Source organism: Alligator mississippiensis, chromosome 1 (assembly GCF_030867095.1).
Source record: "Alligator mississippiensis isolate rAllMis1 chromosome 1, rAllMis1, whole genome shotgun sequence".
In the NCBI taxonomy this organism is placed as follows: domain Eukaryota; kingdom Metazoa; phylum Chordata; order Crocodylia; family Alligatoridae; genus Alligator; species Alligator mississippiensis.
The window spans coordinates 358918074-358938401 of record NC_081824.1 but is presented as its reverse complement, the minus strand read 5'-3'; positions in this window follow the sequence as shown (position 1 = coordinate 358938401).

Sequence of the window (20328 nt, the reverse complement as noted above, 5' to 3'; positions counted from 1 at the left end):
GTTCAAGGTTGGTTAGTATGAAGACCCAAGTGCTGCCACCACTGCTGCTTTTCCCTGCCACCTGGCCACAGCACAGGCAAAGCTTCCTACTTTCCAGCTGTGGCACAGTGTAAGCTAAGCCCTCTGCTACAGAAGACCCCTGCTACCAGATGCTGCCAAAGCCCCCAGGTCCATGGGCCAGATCCAGTGGTTCCATGGACAAGATTCAGCCCACAGACCATTAGCTTATGCAGGACAGAATTTACTTCAGAACAAAATCTTGGTTTACAGAGTTCAAAATCTATTTTATACATTTCTTCATGAGCTGGACCTTCACTCTCATACATTCTTCTTACCTTGACTTACCTTAACAGCTACATTCCTCAGCAAAGTGACGGTGAGAGACCAAGGTTATGTTCTGGGGGACTGCTTTTGTCTGGAGTCCAGGAAAGGTATTCCATTCTATTAGAAATCAGAATGAGCTCTTAATTAAAGTGAGGACCCAACTCATTTATTTTCTTTTTTAAAGCTTCATCAGAATGCTCCAGCTATATAACATTGGACACCAAAACAAGAACAAAACCAACCATATATTTTTCTTACAAAGCTAGATGGCGTAAGTAGGGAGACAAAAGAATAATACAAGTCCTTTTGACTGCTTTGTTTTACAGAATTGTTTTAGTGCCCAGATACTATGATAAGGGACATAACATACATGCACAGGTTACAGAAAATACATAGATAGACTTGCTATGTTTCTATTTAATTTTCATAGCAAATATACTCCAGCAGCAAATTAATTCACAGCACAGAACATCATGCTGTGGCTATCAGATGCTTCCCAGTTTCTTTTATTCCTCTCTAGATCTATCATGTTTCAGCTTCACAGGTTCCAGTGCATTTCTGTCCCATTTTGCTCTATGTTGAGCCACTTAAGAGACACCAAGGGTACATCTACATGTTCATTAATATGCAGTAGTTACTGGGCATTTAGTTTAGTACTTGCTTAATGAAGTACTAACTAAATGTGCAGTAGCTACAGTTACTAAGCAGTATCACTGGTGCACAGTTTTTTCATGACAGTTATAGTGCAGTAGCCTAATAACACTGCATAGTAGCTTATTAGCATCGTTTCTGACCAGCAAGCTACTGTAAAGTGTTATTAGGCTACCACGCAGTAAGTATTTCATATAGACGCACCCAAATTCGTATTGCTCTCACCTAGATTTCTGTTGCATATACTTATTTTGCTTGATTTTAGGCTTATTTAGCATTAACACAGATATTCCTTTAAACAAACACACTTTCCCACTTACTCCAGTATGAGACATTTCTATATCTGCCTTTCCTTTTGTGTTGTTTCATGATCAGTTGCTTAATGTTTCTCTTTTCCACTGCACGTTAAACATATCTATGGTTCTCAAAAAAAAAATTATCAGCTTTCAGCAGTCCTTTAGCTCTTCATTTTTTCCTCAACAAAACAAATCTCAAATAATATATTCTCCTCCCTCCCCCCAAAATCAATTTCAATAACTATTAGTGTGGAAAGACTTATGGGTAATTCCAAAATCAATATATCAAGCATGTGTGTGCATGACACAGATCCTGGGAGTGGAGGGCAGACATGGCTCTACATCTTTCTAACGTATGCATTGAGTTCTCTCATTATAACACTCAAGTGAGCTTTCTCTCAAGCTCTAGGCCTATTCAGTTATTCACAGAAAATAAATGACTTCTTCCTCAGTGTGAGCTGAAGTTTGGGCAGACAGTACATTACCTTGCAGTTTTCAGTTGCTTTCGCTATTTTTTTTTAATGACACAATCTGTCATCAAAAGTATATTTATGTTTTCTATATCTTCAACAGACAGGTTTGCTTTATACTTTTTGTGGGGAATGGGAGGGGAGGAGTAGGGTGTACTTACCTCATCTTAATTAACTCCACCTGGCTTGAGACTCTCCCTTTAAAGAATCTGCATCAATGCCATTATACAGGCACAGCAGGAGAAAGCCACAAATCTAGTGAAATTAAATCACTCACCATAGAAACATCTTGAACAATAGCATGAGGACATGGAACTAACCAATCATGTTCAGGCACATGGAAGAAGGAAAAAAGTTGCAACAAAGATAAGTGTAGAGCAGCAGCAGCAGCAGCAACCAAATACACAAAAGAGAAAAAAAATATTGATTGAAAATAAATATATATTCTGGTAAAGCTTTTTCAAATTGTACCTGCCCTCCAGCCCTCTCCATTGCTAGTGCAGGTACAAAAATATAACAACTGAGGCCAATGGTTAGCGGGGAAAAAAACAATACTGAAGGAAAATACCTTTAACAAATGTTATCCCTTTAGAGTGTGGTCCAGTTATATGGAAAAGAGCACTAAAAGGGATGTGAGCCCTCCATAAGAAGTGTTCGACATGTCAGCTTCATGGCCCTCTAATGTTGTTGGAAAAATGGCAAAATTCCTTGTAACTTCATTTGTGCAGAATTATGCCCTTAGGAAGATGAAAAGAAAGTATATGGGGTGCACTTTGATTAGATATGTAATCGTTTAGTGCTTAACAAAGAGGAAAACAACAGCTCGTAGGAGGAGGAACTTTCTGTCAATTGTAAAGTGCTTCTCCTCATGAAAGTAACAGAAACAATAATACAAAAAAGTAGTCTAGTTATAGCTTTTCTGCTTCCTGGAAATATAATTACTTAACATATAGCCCCAGAATTAAAAGAACAAATCTTACAAAGGGACTTTCCCCCCGCCTTGCCCCCTTTTAAAACAAATCTAAAGTTTCCCCATATTTTGTATTAAAATACTTGTTTAAGAACTAAGTGGGCATGTCCACATGTGTGCCCAACTGTGCAGCTGCTACTGCACAGTCATTTAGTACTTGGTTTAGCTGCACAGGTTGTTTCTGACCTTACTGCACAATAGCTCATTGCTACTGCCCAGTAGCAGCAGCTTCACAGTTCATGCCCACCGATACCACATCACCATAGCAATGAGCTACATTATAGTAGCTCATCACTACAGTCAAGTAGCATCTTGTGTAGACACACCCAGTAGGGTGCTAAAAGAGACTTTGGTGATCAAATCATATTAAGAGCCACATTAAACTAGACTTGTTTGCAGTAGGTACATTTACACATGGTATTAGTGTAATGCAATAAACTCTGCCGCAGTTTGCACTGGAGTCAGCTGCTCCCAGGCACAGTGTTTATATGTGTGGGATAACAGCAGTCTGAGCTGGAATGTCACAGAGTCTAGGGGATGAGCCCCAGGCAGCAGCAACAGGTGGCAGAGGGGCTGGCTGGGCCAGGAGGGTGGTACAGTGTGGAGTTAGGCAGCAGGCAGCCCCCAGCCCCTCATGGCCTAGCCAGCCCCAATCACCATCTACACGTTCATTCTGGTGGAATAATTTACTCCGCCATAGTATAGTACTGTTCCTGACAGTACGGAGTTATTTTCTGCACCCTAATACTGGCACATGTCAGGGACGGGCAATTATTTCAGGTGGAGGGCTGCTTACTGAGCTTTGGCGAGCCATCAAGGGCTGCATGACAGGCAGCTGGAGCAGATAAATATTAGCTTTCTACATTTTTTAGAGGCCCTGCAGGCCAGATAGAATGGCCTGGTGGGCTGCATCCGGCCCATGGGCCACATTTTGCCCAACCCAACTCTGCAGCAAAGCGCACATGTAGATGCACCCAGTGAGTAGCACAATATCCTGTCAGTAGTCCTATTAATACCATTATCCCACTACGTATGATAAGGGAAACACTGTGGCAAGTACTGCCTGTTGTTAATTGTTTGAAATTGTCATTATAAATTCATCCTTCCTGATTTTTCAAATCAGCAAAAACTGTGAACATTCATTTTCAGCGTGTATTTTTAATTCTGAAGTTTTTTATTTTAGAAAGTATTTAATAGCAGGGTCTGATGCCCATCTCCCCCCCCCCAATAAATGTACATGTAACCCAAAGGCCAAGAAGAGGCAAAGGAGAGAGATATACATACAATTTACTAGAATAGGTTAATAATTAACAACAAGTAATTTATTCAGGATTTTGCCTTCTATTTCTTCTTGAGGAGTTAGAGCATGGTTTCATCTAATATATTCACTGCCCAATTACTGTTTTATTGTTATATTTAACTCTATAACTCACAAATTTTGAGGATTTTTATTTTTATTCTTTCACTGCCACAATACAATGAAATGAATGTTTGTAATAGATACATTTTATTTCATAAATATACAGATAAAATTAACAGAAAATGAAGGTAGATATAGCTGAAGTATATTTGCTTTATAATCAAAATCACCAACATTTCTGAAGCATCATTCAGTGTTTCCAGTGACAGTTTCCAATGACTTCCATATAGTTCTCAGGAATAGGGTCCCAAACCACACACAGACATTGACAGCTGCTTCTGTTGTAACAGCAAAGAGATCATTACAAAAAGGTATTTATCAAGACATTTAATATAATCTGTAAATCAAAGTACAGTAGATTGTCTAAACAGTAATCCTGTAAACTAGTGGCCCTGTAGATTTTAGATAGATTTTTAAGGTAGATTTCAATTTAGATTTTAGGTATTTTTTTCCAGCAGTACGCACATTATATGTCCTTTAAATACATGTGTGTGTATGTGTATTTATATATAAATAACTATATTTCTTGTGATTTGGCGTTGTCTTCTGCCTAAGGCTCTTCTCTCTTACATCAGTTCTTTTTCTCTGATGTTCTTTTTATGTCAAATCATTTAAGATAACATAGAAACACATGTAAAGTTCCTACATGAATAAACTGAATATTTAATGGGTCAGTACCCTGACCTTTTAAATTGCAATGCAGGACAATGAACACACTTCGTTAAATTCAGAGACTAGTGGGTGTGCACATTCTAAGTAGTTTAGCAAGGGAAAGGGAAAGGCAAAGTCAAGTTAGAACAAATATTCAACTCCCAAAGGGCCTGTTACAGAAATCAAATTATAAGCTTGGACTGATCATAACTTATTCCCTGAAAAACTTCACGCTGTGCAAGAATATTTTATGCACTTGGATAAACATATTACAAAGAACCAAGTGTTTAGCATCAAGGTGCCAATCAATCACGATGGGCTTCCCAGATGCATACACATGCAGCCCACACATCAGACTTCATATTGCATCAGACCCTTTGAGTACTTAAATCTGTTGTACCAATTCATACAGAATGACTTAAAACTAAATCCATCCAGCAAATCAGTGGCTAAAATTCCATAATGCTGCTGAACCACCTGCTTCTACTCCCCCTTTTTCATTTCACACACCTGTATGACACTGTCAGGAACAGTACTTCTGCTCATTTAGAATGACAGCGTTATTTTTGGATCTGCTAACTCAGTTGCACAGACAACTTGTTAGTTCTCAGATTCCTTGAAAAATTATCAAAGCTGAAAATTGGTTTTTAAATAAAAGAAAAGAAGATGAGATCAGACATGTCCAGGAACAGTAGTAAAAATTACCTTGACTTGGTTGGAGATCTCTTCAACATGTTTACAATAAAATTTGGGTTGAAGAAATACTAAATGTTATTCTTTATATTTAACACAAGCTGTTATTGACTTAATGAAAAAAAATATCTTAATAGAACACAAATATGCTGTGGCAAAACACATCTTAAATGCAGCTATGTGATAGGAGAGAAGTCAGTGCTCTTTTATCAGAGGTCAACATGTTAAGTCCTCTCTTTTAAAGAGGACTGAACTATTATTAAAGCTATAAAAAAAGGAACTAATTCACCTATGCTCTAATATCTGTGGGACAATTGCACCTTATGCCTAGATGATATACTTTCATAGATTCATAGATGTTAGGGTCGGAAGGGACCTCAATAGATCATCGAGTCCGACCCCCTGCATAAGCAGGAAAGAGTGCTGGGTCTAGATGACCCCAGCTAGATACTCATCTAACCTCCTCTTGAAGACCCCCAGGATAGGGGAGAGCACCACCTCCCTTGGGAGCCCGTTCCAGACCTTGGCCACTCGAACTGTGAAGAAGTTCTTCCGAATGTCTAATCTAAATCTGCTCTCTGCTAGCTTGTGGCCATTATTTCTTGTAACCCCTGGGGGCGCCTTGGTGAATAAATACTCACCAATTCCCTTCTGTGCCCCCGTGATGAACTTAAAGGCAGCCACAAGGTCGCCTCTCAACCTTCTCTTGCGGAGGCTGAAAAGATCCAGTTTCTCTAGTCTCTCCTCGTAGGGCTTGGTCTGCAGGCCCTTGACCATATGAGTTGCCCTTCTCTGGACCCTCTCCAGGTTATCCGCATCCTTCTTGAAGTGTGGCGCCCAGAATTGCACGCAGTACTCCAACTGCGGTCTGACCAGTGCCCTATAGAGGGGGAGTATCACCTCCCTGGACCTATTCGTCATGCATCTGCTGATGCACGATAAAGTGCCATTGGCTTTTCTGATGGCTTTGTCACACTGCCGGCTCATGTTCATCTTGGAGTCCACTAGGACTCCAAGATCCCTTTCCACCTCTGTGCCACCCAGCAGGCCATTCCCTAGGCTGTAGGTGTGCTGGACATTTTTCCTCCCTAGGTGCAGCACTTTGCATTTCTCTTTGTTGAACTGCATCCTGTTGTTTTCTGCCCACTTGTCCAGCCTATCCAGGTCTGCCTGCAGCTGTTCCCTGCCCTCCAGCGTGTCCACTTCTCCCCATAGCTTTGTGTCATCTGCAAACTTGGACAGAGTACATTTGACTCCCTCGTCCAAGTCACTGATGAAGACATTAAAGAGTATCGGTCCAAGGACCGAGCCCTGTGGGACCCCACTGCCCACACCCTTCCAGGTCGAGACTGACCCATCCACCACGACTCTTTGGGTGCGACCCTCTAGCCAATTTGCCACCCACCGGACTGTGCAGTCATCCAAGTCACAGCCTCTTAACTTGTTCACCAGTATGGGGTGGGATACCGTATCGAAGGCCTTCCTGAAGTCTAAGTATACGACATCCACCCCTCCTCCTGTGTCCAGGCATTTCGTAACCTGGTCATAGAAAGAGACTAGATTGGTCAGGCACGATCTGCCCACCAGAAACCCGTGCTGGTTTCCCCTCAGCATAATTTGTCCTGCTGGGCTCTCACAAATGTGAGCCTTGATAATTTTTTCAAAGACTTTACCAGGGATGGAGGTGAGACTGACTGGCCTATAGTTGCCCGGGTCCTCCTTCCTCCCCTTTTTGAAAATAGGGACCACGTTAGCCCTTTTCCAGTCCTCCGGGACTTGGCCCATGCGCCACGAGCGTTCGAATATTCCCGCCAGTGGCTCTGCAATGATGTCGGCCAGTGCCTTCAGCACCCTCGGATGGAGCTCATCCGGGCCTGCCGACTTAAAGGCATCCAGTTCTTCCAAGTGACTCTGCACCACCTCAGGACCTATGTATGGAAGTCTGGTGCCTTGCTGCTGCCTCTCTACAACCCCAGTGAGAGACTTGTCATGCCCCTCACTTAGGAACACTGAGGCAAAGAACTCATTGAGGAGTTCAGCCTTGTCCCCCCTATCTGTCACCAATTGTTTCTGCCCATTTAGCAGGGGTCCTATTCCTCCCTGGGCCTTCCTTTTACTCCCAATATATCTAAAAAACAATTTCTTGTTGTCTTTTACTTGGGTTGCCATTCTCAGCTCCATGGTAGCTTTGGCCCGCCTAACTGCCTCCCTACAAGCACGAGCAGAGGAGGTATATTCATCTTTAGTGATCTCACCCTGTTTCCACTTTTTATGTGCTCCCCTTTTGGCCCTTAGGCTGCCCTGGATTTCTCTGGTCAGCCATATATAATAGAATATTTTACATTGAGCAGAATATATATTAGGCTTGTGCAAAGTGCCTAGTATTCACTTCAGATTTGGATTCAGCCAATTCGGGGGACAGTGATTCAATTCGGTGATTCGAATCACTGTCCTGAATCAATTCGGCTGAATCTGATTCAGAGATTCAGCTGCTGCTGAATCTATGAATCTCCAAATCATTCAAGCCCATCCCCTGCCTGCTCTCCCAGCCCCAGCAATGGCTGCCTTGCCTGCCCAAGCTCCCGGCACTTTGAAAAAAAAAAACAACTCAGACTCACCCGGTGCTGCCGGGTGGTGGGCACGATCTCTGCTGTCCCTCATTGCCGCATGCTATGTGGGGGGCTCTGCATGAGCCCCCCAACCCCCCCTGCTGTCCCACCGTCATGGCTGCCCCACCCACCCAAGCTCCAGCCCTTTAAGAAAAAAAAAAAAAACCCTGAGACTCACTGTTCCTGCCCAGTGGGGGGCAATCCCCACTGCCTCCCAATCTTCCACAAGCCTCCTGAAGCCCCAAGGCTGCTGCAGGAGCTGGTGAGTCCCTGGGCTTTTTAATTTTTTTTCATAAATGACCAGAGCTGGGGTGGGCAGAGCAGCCATGGGATAACTGGGGGAGCAGGGAGTGGGTTCAGGGAGCTCAGGCAGGGCCCCCCATGCAGCATGGGGAAGTGGAGGGAAGTGAGGATCACCCTCCCACCTGGCAGCACCTGGTGAGTCTGGACGTTTTTTTTTAAAGCACCAGGAGCTGGGGTGGGTGGGGCAGCCATGAGGGGGAGCTGGGGGAGCAGGCAGACGATGGAGCCTGGCAGGGTTCCCCCCATGGTCCCTTCCCCCCATCTCCAGCCACCCCCTCTTCCACCCCCTACTTACCAGCTCCAAGTCCGGCTCCAGCTTCCTGCCGCAGCAGGCAGGGACTGCCTGAATCATCAATGCTCTCCGAATCTTTGGAAAAGATTCAGAGAGCTTTAGACCTTTTTATTGGTCCCCTGATTTTATTCAGATTTGGAAATTTGGTCACTGAATTGGGCTGAATCTCCTCCAAATTGAATCAGGACCTAAAGCTTTGCACAGCCCTAATATGTGTGTGTGTGTGTGTGTGTGTGTGTGTGTGTACACACACTCATGCAAATGGTACATATAATTGCATACACAAACCCTTTTCAACTTAAGATATAGATCTATATATCTGTATGACTTCAGTTCACTTTAAAACATAGCTGTTTAATACAGTTTAATATTGGGTAGCCTCTAAATTACACTGGAGTGGGGTTTTTAAATAATATTTTACAGATTAAGTGCAGTAGAAAAAATGCTGCTTCAACAAGAAATCTTGACTTGCTAAGTGTCCAAACTCTTATATGACATAATGTATTAACATTTTATCTCTTTTTCCTAATATTATGGTTACTGTTATTTACTGATTATGGTTTTTTGTTATTAATATGGTGAACCTCCATGGTTAGGGACTGCCTTTTAAATAAGAGTTTGTCTGGTGTCTCACCAGCTCCTAATTGATGTCCATTAGTGCCATTTTAATAAAACATAGTTATGAAACAAAAAATAATAAAATGTGTTTTTTCTTAAGAGTAGATTACTTGGAATTTCAACACACACACAAAGGGTGCATGCATACTTACTTTAAGCCATTTAGATTGGGTCCCATTTGTGCAAATGTTTGTCAGTGCTGAAAGCTGTGCCAGGACTCCAATTTAAGTAAGTCAAGGTGGTGGGGAGGGGCAAGTGGGAGGGCAGTGGGTCCATGTGGGGCAGTTGTTGGTTCTGCAGGCACTGATAGGTCTGCAAGGGGAGCTGGTGGGTCTGCAGAGGGGGTTGCTGTGTCAGCAGTGGGGCTAGGAGGCTAAAAATAGCCTGGTCAGAATGAAAGGACTGGGAATAACATAGCCCAGGACATGGGGTGAGAAGCTTGGCTTTTCTAGCCCCAGGGGTATGCTGCAAATGCATACAGTCATTCATGAAAACTGGGTATCCCTTTCTTAGTTTGGGTTAACCTGATCTTGATCTAAATTACCTTATAAACTGAATTCATTTAAATTGGATTGAGTACACCATTTTTTGACAATTAAACCCTCTGCAAACCTGTACAATTGAGCATCTAGATCAACCTAACCCTAATACTTGTATGTATTCCTAGCCTTTTCATTCAGTTTGATCACTACATTGGAACAGGGAAGATGTGGTTCAAATTCCTACAAGTTGACAAATTCCTACAAGTTGAACCTCAGCTAGCTCTTTGAAACCAAGGGTGCGTCTACACATGCTGATTTAAGGCACTTTAAGGCACATTAAGGGTGTGGGTTTACATGGGCACACCTTTAATGCACCTTAACAATGGTGATTTTAGGCTATTCATTCATAAATTTGATACCTGCAAAGGCAGGCATCAAATTTATGTGCAAATAGCTAAAGTACCTTAATGCACATGCAGATGTTCTAAGGTGCATTAACACTGTGTATGTCGACTGACTTGGGACTAACTTTAGTCTACGTGTCTACACATGTGCATATCTACACATGCCCTCACTAAGGAACGTTAACGCAGTGTGCAGACGAACTTGGGAATAACTTAGTCCCAAGTCAGTCCGCACAGTGCGTTAATGCACCTTAGTGAGGGCATGTGTAGACACACACCTAAATCACCTTAATGCGCATTAGGGAAATGCACATTAAGTTTAGGCGCGTGTAAAAGCACATGTAGATGTGCTCTAAGGCACCTAAACTCCATTTAACTTCTGATTAGGCACCTCTGAGATCAAAACAAATCTGTCTCTTCAGTTTCCATTAAAAACTTTTTGTTTTTTCCTAGTAAAGAATGGGGGGGGAAAAAAATCTTGAAACCTTTAGTGTGATCTAAAACTCTTGCCTGTCCAAGACAAAGTATAATGTTTCCAAGGAATTGTTCTAAATGTATATGTGATAAGTAATGCATATATTGACTTTCAGGCAATATTTAGCTATTCAGCATCTGTACACATTGGTCAAATTATATTCATTAGCCATGGAAATCAGAAAATGAAAATCAGGTCATGTTGAACTATGAAATGAAATGTAATGTTATCTAACTTGCTAGTAAGCCCAATTTTGTATAGACATGGTTAATATTGTGCTGGTCAGTCCTAGATAGCCCTATTTCAAGTAGGGTTTACCACAAGCAGCTATCATAATGCTAAAAAGCTGGTCATTTTCACTGGCTGCAAAGTTGCATATAATATAAGTCTTACTAAATAAATTATCTTCTGTGATAATTATCTTCCATGGACTGTGTCTAGTAAGAAGCCATGATAGATATATACAACAGTCCTTTTTGACTTTGTATGCTACAACTAATTGAAGATTATTTTGGAAGTTAAGGGTCAGGTAAACCATTCATACCCATGTTTATTCTAGAAGGTATTTGATTATAAGAATTAGAATTATGAATTATATTCATTTTTAATAATCAATATCAAAATCATTACTAAAAGAAGCGAGTTTCTGTCACTTGGGTGGAATTAACTCTCACTTTCAGTATCTGAAACTTCTCTGTGATCCTTTTGTACTGTGACAATAAATAAAGGCTTACTTTTTATGTTTTAAACATTTGCTTTTTAGCTAATTTGATGTGATAGTTTAGCTAATTCAGCTAAATAGCTAACATTTAGCTAATTTGAAGTGATAGTTTGTTTCTCAAGGTTACATTTTGTTTTTTCAGGTAAACAATCCTGTAAATAAAAAAATATGAAATATTCCTTTTGTCTTGGGGAAAATAGACTTCTACTATGAAAAAATATATATTTTTAATATATGATTTTGGGGCATCATAACTAGCAGGGTATTAGTGTTGGTCCATAATGAGCTTTCTTTTTTGTAAGGAAAAGGTACTTTCATTAGAATAAGATGTATACCAGATTAGATTAAGACATGGTACAAAAGTAATCTCTAGCTGATAAATTACACTCACATGCACTCATATATAGTGCATGAACTATAGATAGCTCATGAACTATATATATATAGTGCTGTTTCATTTTAATCACGGAAGAATGTGGATTTCAGGTTTTTAAATCGAAAAATTGAGGATTTTTTTAATCAGAGAAAACTAGGATCCCTGCTTATAACACATCTTATATTTTGTTCCAAAGCTTTTGTTTCAAAGTTTGCACATATGTGTATTTGTGTGTGTGTGTATGTTTGGTTACATGTAGATGTTACACCTATATCAACCTAACTAGGGTTAAATCAATCTAAGTGTTGATCTGTACAAATGTTTGGGGAGGTTAGATGGGGCAAACAATGGCCAGGGCTGCACTCCTCCTACCCAACTGCCTGACCTAGCTATTTTTAGCCTCACACCCTTCCCACAGCCTAACAGACAACCCCTCCCAACAAACCCACCAACCACCTCTACCATGGACCCACCATCCTCCTTATCAAATATCTGTATGCAATGATTGCACTTTCTGCACATTTGTCTAGGATGGTTTACACAGGAATGGTTCTGTGCTGAGGCAGGGTTGGACAAGATACAACTTATTTTACAAAAGTAAGGTTCCTCCCAAACTTATTTCTCTACAAGTCTATACTTTTGTGCTATTTTTTTCAATTTATACTCTATATGCCTCTTGGGTTTTTTTTCAGTTAGTATACAGATTTCTAAGATGTTCAGCAGACTGATCCACTATTTTCTTTTTTTTTTTTTTGTCTTCCCTGTCTCCATCTGTCTCTGTGTTTAGGCCTCTATTCAGGTTACTGTGGTTTCTCCAGCCTTCTGTAGTTAACAGGCACATGTAGTCTAAAGAGCCCTTTACACATAAGTGCTAGAATAATTTTTTTTTCTAATTTGTGTTCAGTGCTGTTATTTCCTTATGAATACCTGGATTCATTTTGCCCTTTTGACAGCAGCCATGTTTTGTGATGACAGTTTTATTATTCTGGTGGTTTACTTGTCTATCATTCCCAGATCCTTTCAATTTCTGTATTTTAGACCATGAGCCTATTTGTCATGTATTTTTTATTTCTATTTATAATTGAAAATTGTAAAACTGAAAAATGGTGAATTCAAAGAAGACCTCTTTTTTCCATCCTCCACAAAATTTGGTAAACTCAAACTTTAGCTCAGAATAAAATTGATTTGTGATATTTTTTAGAACTGACATGAAAACAGTCTGCCATTCTATATACGCCCATGGAAAGTTTGAATGCCACCTTAAACAACCAAAAATATCTTCTGCAATTAAGGTACTTGATGTTTTTTAAAGGTTAACTCTTACTCATCAAAATGCTAACAATAAAATGTAACGTAAAATGTAGCATTTTTTTTAATTCTTTTTTAAAAACAAGGTGGAAACATGACTTGGACAGTCACAATAATTCTAGCCAGCAGTCAGAGGAGAATAATGCCAATTGCAAATGCTAAGCAAGCAGGCATGTCTAAAAACCCATCTCTCTATTAGATTTAGTCACCAACCTTGAGCCCCGAGTTAGGCATGTATGCACGATCAGGATTCAGTTAAACTGGGAAACAATTTTGAATTAGACATTTAAGTCATTTCTTTGCACAGTGATAATGGATCTTTTTCTTTTAAAGAAAGGTCATGGTAATAGTAGTATGATCCACCTTTTGTATAATAGATGGCATTCTCTAATCTCCATCCCTCCTAGTGAAACTGTAAAAACAGTGCACAAATGAAGGATAAAATGCCAAAGCCCTGAAAAGGCATGACAGAGCATGAGTCTGCAGCTCAGTAATGATGGCATTTATCACTAAAATCATATTGGTAAATATTAGCAAAGAAACACAATCTGGTCCAGATGGTCAGTATCCGTTATCAAAAAAGCCTCTTTAGCTCAGACAGTAGCTACCATTCACATAAAGAATATATATATTTTTAAAGGGATAAGAATTCGGAAAAATGTTTCCAATGTAAGTTAGTAGCATCTTGATCAGAAAAACATGTGACATATGATAGCGTGCAGAACTAGACTAAATTGCTAGTGTCACATCTGCCTGCTCCCACAATCTCTTTAAATCAAACATATCCCTAGAATTCAGCCTAAGCATAAGGATTTTATAAAAAACACAATGTTCAATATTATTTAATCACTCCCTAAAGATGTTTAATACCTAATAAATATGTCAAGAAGCATTTTTAATTTCCTGCCACATTGCTGGCCCTCTCCTCTAGCAAAAACAATAACACATAAAAGGCAGACGCTGGCAGGAAAATATAAAGGGCTAATGGTGTTAGGAAAGGTAACTACTCTTGAAAAGTATCTCTTCATGCAATAAATGTAAGCAAATAAAAATACAAAATAAAATGTTTTTAAGTAATGCTTTGTAGTAACTTTCTGAAATATGAATTAAGATGTATTGATGTAATCATTGCATATTATTTAATTACCAGTTATTAAAAACATATATATTGGAGGCTTAACCACTATGTAGTAGGTACCTACATTTAACATAAGAGTTAAACCACAGTAAATGTGCTTTTAATAATCAGGTGGTATTCAAGCACATGCTATAGAAATTCCTACACCACAAATGACCAAAAATCCATCTAGTCTGGCTAATGTCACACATTCAAGAAGGAAATGTAAAACAGTCATTTTCCACACTATAATGCCATATTATTCTAATGAGAAAGGGAAAAAAAAAACACCCCAAAACTTGATCTCTGCTGCTGATCACCCTATATCTTAAATTACCCCAATTTTCAATTCAATATTTAGACATTCCCAATCATTGACTGTGGTCAACCTTTTGACAAGTAATAAGCAGAAAGCCAGAAAGCAATTCCAGCTTGAAAGGGGGTTGAGAGGTGGGGTTCTGTGCCTTGAAGATCACTGAGAGGTTTTGAAATTTGCCCTTCATTATGATGTGCAATTAAAACAACATCTTTCAGAACATTTTACAAACAATGAATGAAATAAACAAAATACCCTACACGTAGGATCATTCCACTTAGAAGGGATACAGGAGTTTCTAATTTCAGACCCTGCTCTTTCAGGTTCAGAGCAGGGACTTGAACCTTGTTATGTGCAATGTGAGTGACCTAGCCCCTGGCCATTTTAAAAGTCTTGCTTATTCTTTCTCTTTCAAAAACTTATCCCAGCAACCTGTTCCAAACTTGAGTGCGCATACCACTGTTTGTAGCTATAGGTAACCAAAGCACCAGTAGCCTTGAAGATCACTAAGAGCATTAAGGAGCTGAAAATTCCTTCAGGCTATCCCTATCTCTATGCTGTGAGGTCTTTTCCATTTGGCTATCATTATTGTGGTCACCAGCTACAGCAGTATGAAATAATTGAGCAGAGAAAGCTGAGAAGCTAAATACCAAGTAGTAGTCTTATGTACTGCAACTTAGGTAGCTGGGTCTGAGACTGACTACTTTTGGAAACAAACCAAGAAATATAATTTCTTCTCCATAAACTGCCCTCTACCTCCTCCTAATCTTTTTTTTCCCCCTGTGGCACATTCCTCTGTCCACTCAGAGTAAATATTTATAAATTTGTTTCTGTGACTTAATTCACTATAATCTGTGCACTCTTCTAAAATATTATACAATATTAATCACAATTGTACATACAAAACAACCTTTTAATAATGGCAATAATCAGGAAACCTTATTTATTCACTCTATAATCTACATATTATAGGGAAGGTGACTCATTTCATGTATAGGGAAAAAGTAGAACTAGTAAGATATGCAAATGGTATTAATGCTTCTGTAGACTTTTCTGCCCTTTCCCCCCAATCATCTTCTTACCTAAAACCACTTGCACAGTTATAATCTAATTTTAGACAGAATCTGAAATTCTGGCCCTATAGAATTTGATGGTAAATTTAGCAAGACATTACAAAGTTTCATCATTTCTTCTTTCCATATAAGGCATGAGTGGCTACATTGATAATACACTGGATCTGATTCAAATTAATTAGAGTTAATAAGAGGTTTTTTTCTGCTGACATGGATGTAATTTAGATCAGGCCCGAATTTGAAACTGATACTGATTTAATGCTATCATGTAAAACTTGCTTTCCCATTCTTTGTAAGACTAACATAAATCTTCCATTTTTATACACTATCTTCCCTTAAATGAAATATTTCAAATATGTTACTGTTTAGAGGAAGATACATTATAAACACTATTTGTATAATTATCTGCTGTCTACCTTCAACATTTCCTGTAAAGCAAGTGGAGTGACCAGTGTCAACAGGCAACATATTAAAAGCTATTTATTTCCAATTTAGAATGGTTTCTGTTACCCCCAGGGACACTATTTGTATCTGGTGAGAACATTAGAGATCATGCTATTTCAATTTGACAGCTCCTGATTTTAAACAGGGGGGAGAAAAAGCAGAAATAATGGATGTGAATGAGCTTAAAAGCTAGTGAACTTATCAATCACAGTAAACAACTATATTTTAGGAAGCAAATAGTAGTACTTTGCAAACGAAGGTGGGGGAGGGAGGGAAAGGCAATAGATTTTTTTGTCCAGATCAGTGTTCCTAGTATTCTTGCATCAGAGTACTTTTGTCAGCATTAATTATTATATAAAACCCTCTATAGCCTACAGAAAATGAATCATACCATTATACCACAGACAAATCAAACTGTGAAGTCCTAACTTAGTTTTTGCTTAGACAAGATGTTTTTAAATTCAATGGCAGATTATTTAAGTAAGAACTGAGCAAACAGGTATAAAACATAAGGTTCTGTTTATAAAACCTAATTTTATTTTCAAAACTATATTAAAAGACTAAAAACTATGAATCTGAATAAAATATTCACTTTCTATCTTACTGATATTATACATATATGTTTCTGAATTAGTTTTTGTTCCCTGTATTCATTTTGTTTGGCACTTATTTGCAGTGGGTAAATTCAGGCCAGTGAAAACATTTAATTTGGATTTGGGCCATGTATTTTTGTTACAATAATTAGCTTACATTTCTAAATAGGATTTCATTGTGCACGAGACAATTGGAATTTTTTATTTTCAAAATTTTGGCAATTTCTAAATTTTGCATTTTACTTAAAAAGCATAATCAAAATTAGTCATTTCCATAAAAGTAATTGATTTTTTTTAAATGAAAAATCATTTAATTGACAACTTCTTAACCAGTTCTATAGCTTTATGATTTAATGTCTCTCAGTACTGTAATTCTGAATGTTAAGCCTGCTGTCATAGGACTAGTATCCCTGTGAGACAGGAACTTTTTAAAATTTCTCTGACAGTATATAGAAGGTTTAAAGTAAGCGTATAACTTCTTAATTTAAGGTAACTAAAGAGAGCAAAAAAGTCCTTAGTGCAAATGGTCAAAGTCATAGATCTGGATTAATTGGCTTATCATTAGTGGATTACTTTTACAAACTATTATTTACTAAAATAGAACAAAAAATAAAAGTAACAGTATCCCTTTCTTAGGAAATATCACATCATTATTTTCTTTACAAGTGGATCTACACAAGATACTGTAAGACACATTAGCCTAAATTTAAGGAGTGTTAGGGCACATGTCTACATATGTGGACCCTTAATGAGCTTTAAAGTGGTAAATTTAGGCACAAATAGTTAAAGTGTACTAACAAACGTGTTGATGCATTAAAGCGCATTAATGGTGTGTGTGTGGACTAAGTCAATCCACACCAAGTGATAATGCGCTTTAATGCCTGCAAGTGTAGACACCTGCCTAAACCCGTTTAATGAGCATTAAACTAATGTGCATTAAATTTAGGTGTGCTTAATGCACATGTAGACATGCCCAAAGTGTCCAAATAGCTGGGTCCATTAGTCTGCTCCCTAGTAGTGATGGTCTTCAGAGTTGCATAACAAACAAGCCTCCATCAGTAATTGGGTGTACTTTTGATTCCTTTTTCTCATACCAATGATAACACTTGCAACGGAGTCATTTAACCAATAGTTGCATGGGGTTTAATATTTTTTTTTTATTTATATATATATATATTTATATATATATATATATTTATGTTATATTTCTATATAGAGATACATAATGGCTTCTTGTGATTATTAGGAAAATCTATTGGTTTTGGACCCTTGTTATGTAGCATATTAAAGATGATACCAGTCAGTTCCTTAAGTGAAGCATAAAAGTAGGTTAATAGTCAATGAATTCAGAGCCATGTACGCAAGTATCTCTGGGTGCCTATTAAAGGAAACTAAGCTTTTTATCATTAAAATAACAAAATTCCTGATACAGAAAATTAAAGAGATTAGTTATTGACATGATGCCAGACATTATCACTGACTAGTGGCATACATCAGATTTACAATATATTCACTACATATTACCACAGAAAAGTACAAGTGACAACTATGAATGTGATGTCTTTCTTTTGGTCATGCTTTCAACTGCTGCTTGCTCTCTGTTAAAAACTGATTGACATTGTAAACTCAAAGTGGTCAAATCCAACTGCTCTTTTGCCAAAATAGTTTACAGGTCTGAATTTCATGTGGGAAAGAGCTTTTATGGCCTTAAAACATTTATCTTTAAAAGGGTCACTAATGTAGCACTGAATTACCCTAAGTAGCTGCTTTCTCTCTTATTGATAGGGTACATTTTCATTTTTCTCTAAAGCAATTAAAATAGAAAACTCCAAAATAAATGAATTACTGAAAGAAAGAGATGAAGAAAAGGAAATTTATTAAAAAAAAATAGTCTGGGGTTTCAAAATTTGAACTCTTTTTTTGTAATGCCATTCTATTTTGAAGCCCCAATTTCTGCAAGTCCATTGATCTGACAAAGTAGGCTCTGTGTGTATGACCTTAAGTCTCTCTAACCCAATTAGTCTCCAAGGTGCTACCCTACCCTGCTGTTGCCCCAAGACAGATATATTTAGCACAGTATTTATATTGAAATTTAACAACAAGTATTTGTGGTTTTTTTGCTTCACTGTCTCACTGGAAATGAAAACCAAGGGTTTTGTTTTGTTTTGTTTTTTCAAGCTAAACTCCTATTACCCACATTTGGATTATTTTACTTACACTGACTGCATCTACATGTGTGATTAATTCAAAGCAATATGCTTTAGAGCAGTTTGAACTGAAGTAAACTACTCCTGGGTACAGCATCTACATGTGTGCCTGGGACAGCAGAAATTTGAGACACAACAGATGAGTTTATGCCAGGGCTGGGGATGGGGGAAGTCAGCCCCAGGCTCTGGCTGGTAGTGTCAGGGAGTGGACAGTCTGTTTGGGACATGAGGGTGCTGAAAGTGCAGAGCCATGTGGCTAGGCAGCTGGCAGGAGTCTGGCCCCCTGCTGTTTACACAGTTTACACCCACAGTCAGCATCCACACAGTTCAACCACAGTTAAATGTTCCACCATAAGATAGTACTGCCTCCAATCATCTTATGGTGGTGCTAATTAATTTACTGCAGTCAAATACTGTCACAAGTGTAGACAGTGATGCTTTCCTCTGAAGCTAATTAGTCTACTCTGTACTAAAGCATACTGGCTATTACCTTGCTCCAAAAGTAGACCCACTGATCTCAGAGGGACCTCAAGCTAACAGAGGATTAAAGAAGAGGGACACTATCAAACATATACAATTTGTCTATAAGAAAACTCCATAAGAAAGCTTCTAGTTTACCTCAGTGTTTAGCAAGAACTGAGCACTCTGCATTGTCCCAACAGGCTAAAATTTCAATTTGTGTATCAAATGAGCCAATTTTTATGCTGACAGTTTAACTGTTTCTGCTATCTATGAGCTACTGGTCAGTAAGCAACAGCAGGCCATCTCTAAAAACCACAGGTGTCAAATGTAACTGTCAGATGATTCCATGTGTCTTAGGACAGCATGATAGATATTCCCAGATGCAACTCAGATTAAAGAAAATATTAGTCACTTTACCTTAATGAAATTTAATTGAAGTATACAGTAATTAATGACATCAAAACAAATATGATCAGGCTAGCACATTAGACCTTTTTTTCTCATCACTCTCAAAGGTAATGAGAGTGAAAAACTTGTCTTTAAGGTTTCCCAAACTTATAGGACAAGGTTTTCAGTTAGCAAAATTGATAAAGTCAGTTTGAGTTTTTAAACCAGACTTCACCTCTAATTTTAAAGCCATATTTATCCACATATGTCTTCCCAATAAGAGCAAAGAAACAAGAACAACACCAATAATAACAATACCACCTAAACAAAACCATTAAAAGCCCTATTGAGAGTGGGTGGTTATATAGAATAGGTATAAATGAACTCTGAATTCCCAAGAATTAGATAAATAAATTGGTAGCCATGTTTCTACAGTGCTTTGTTTCATTAGAATTTCTTTGTCACACACACATCTTAGCAACAAGGGATGATCTCATGGGGAACATGTGAGTTCATGGTAGCCTGGGAGATAGTGACCATCACTTGGTCGAGTTCACTATCCAGCGAAGGGTGGGTAAAGTAAGTAGTGGGGCTAAGGTGCTGGACTTCAGAAGGGCCAACTTTAGCAAGCTTAGAAGGCTAGTTAGTGAGGGGATGCAACTCAAG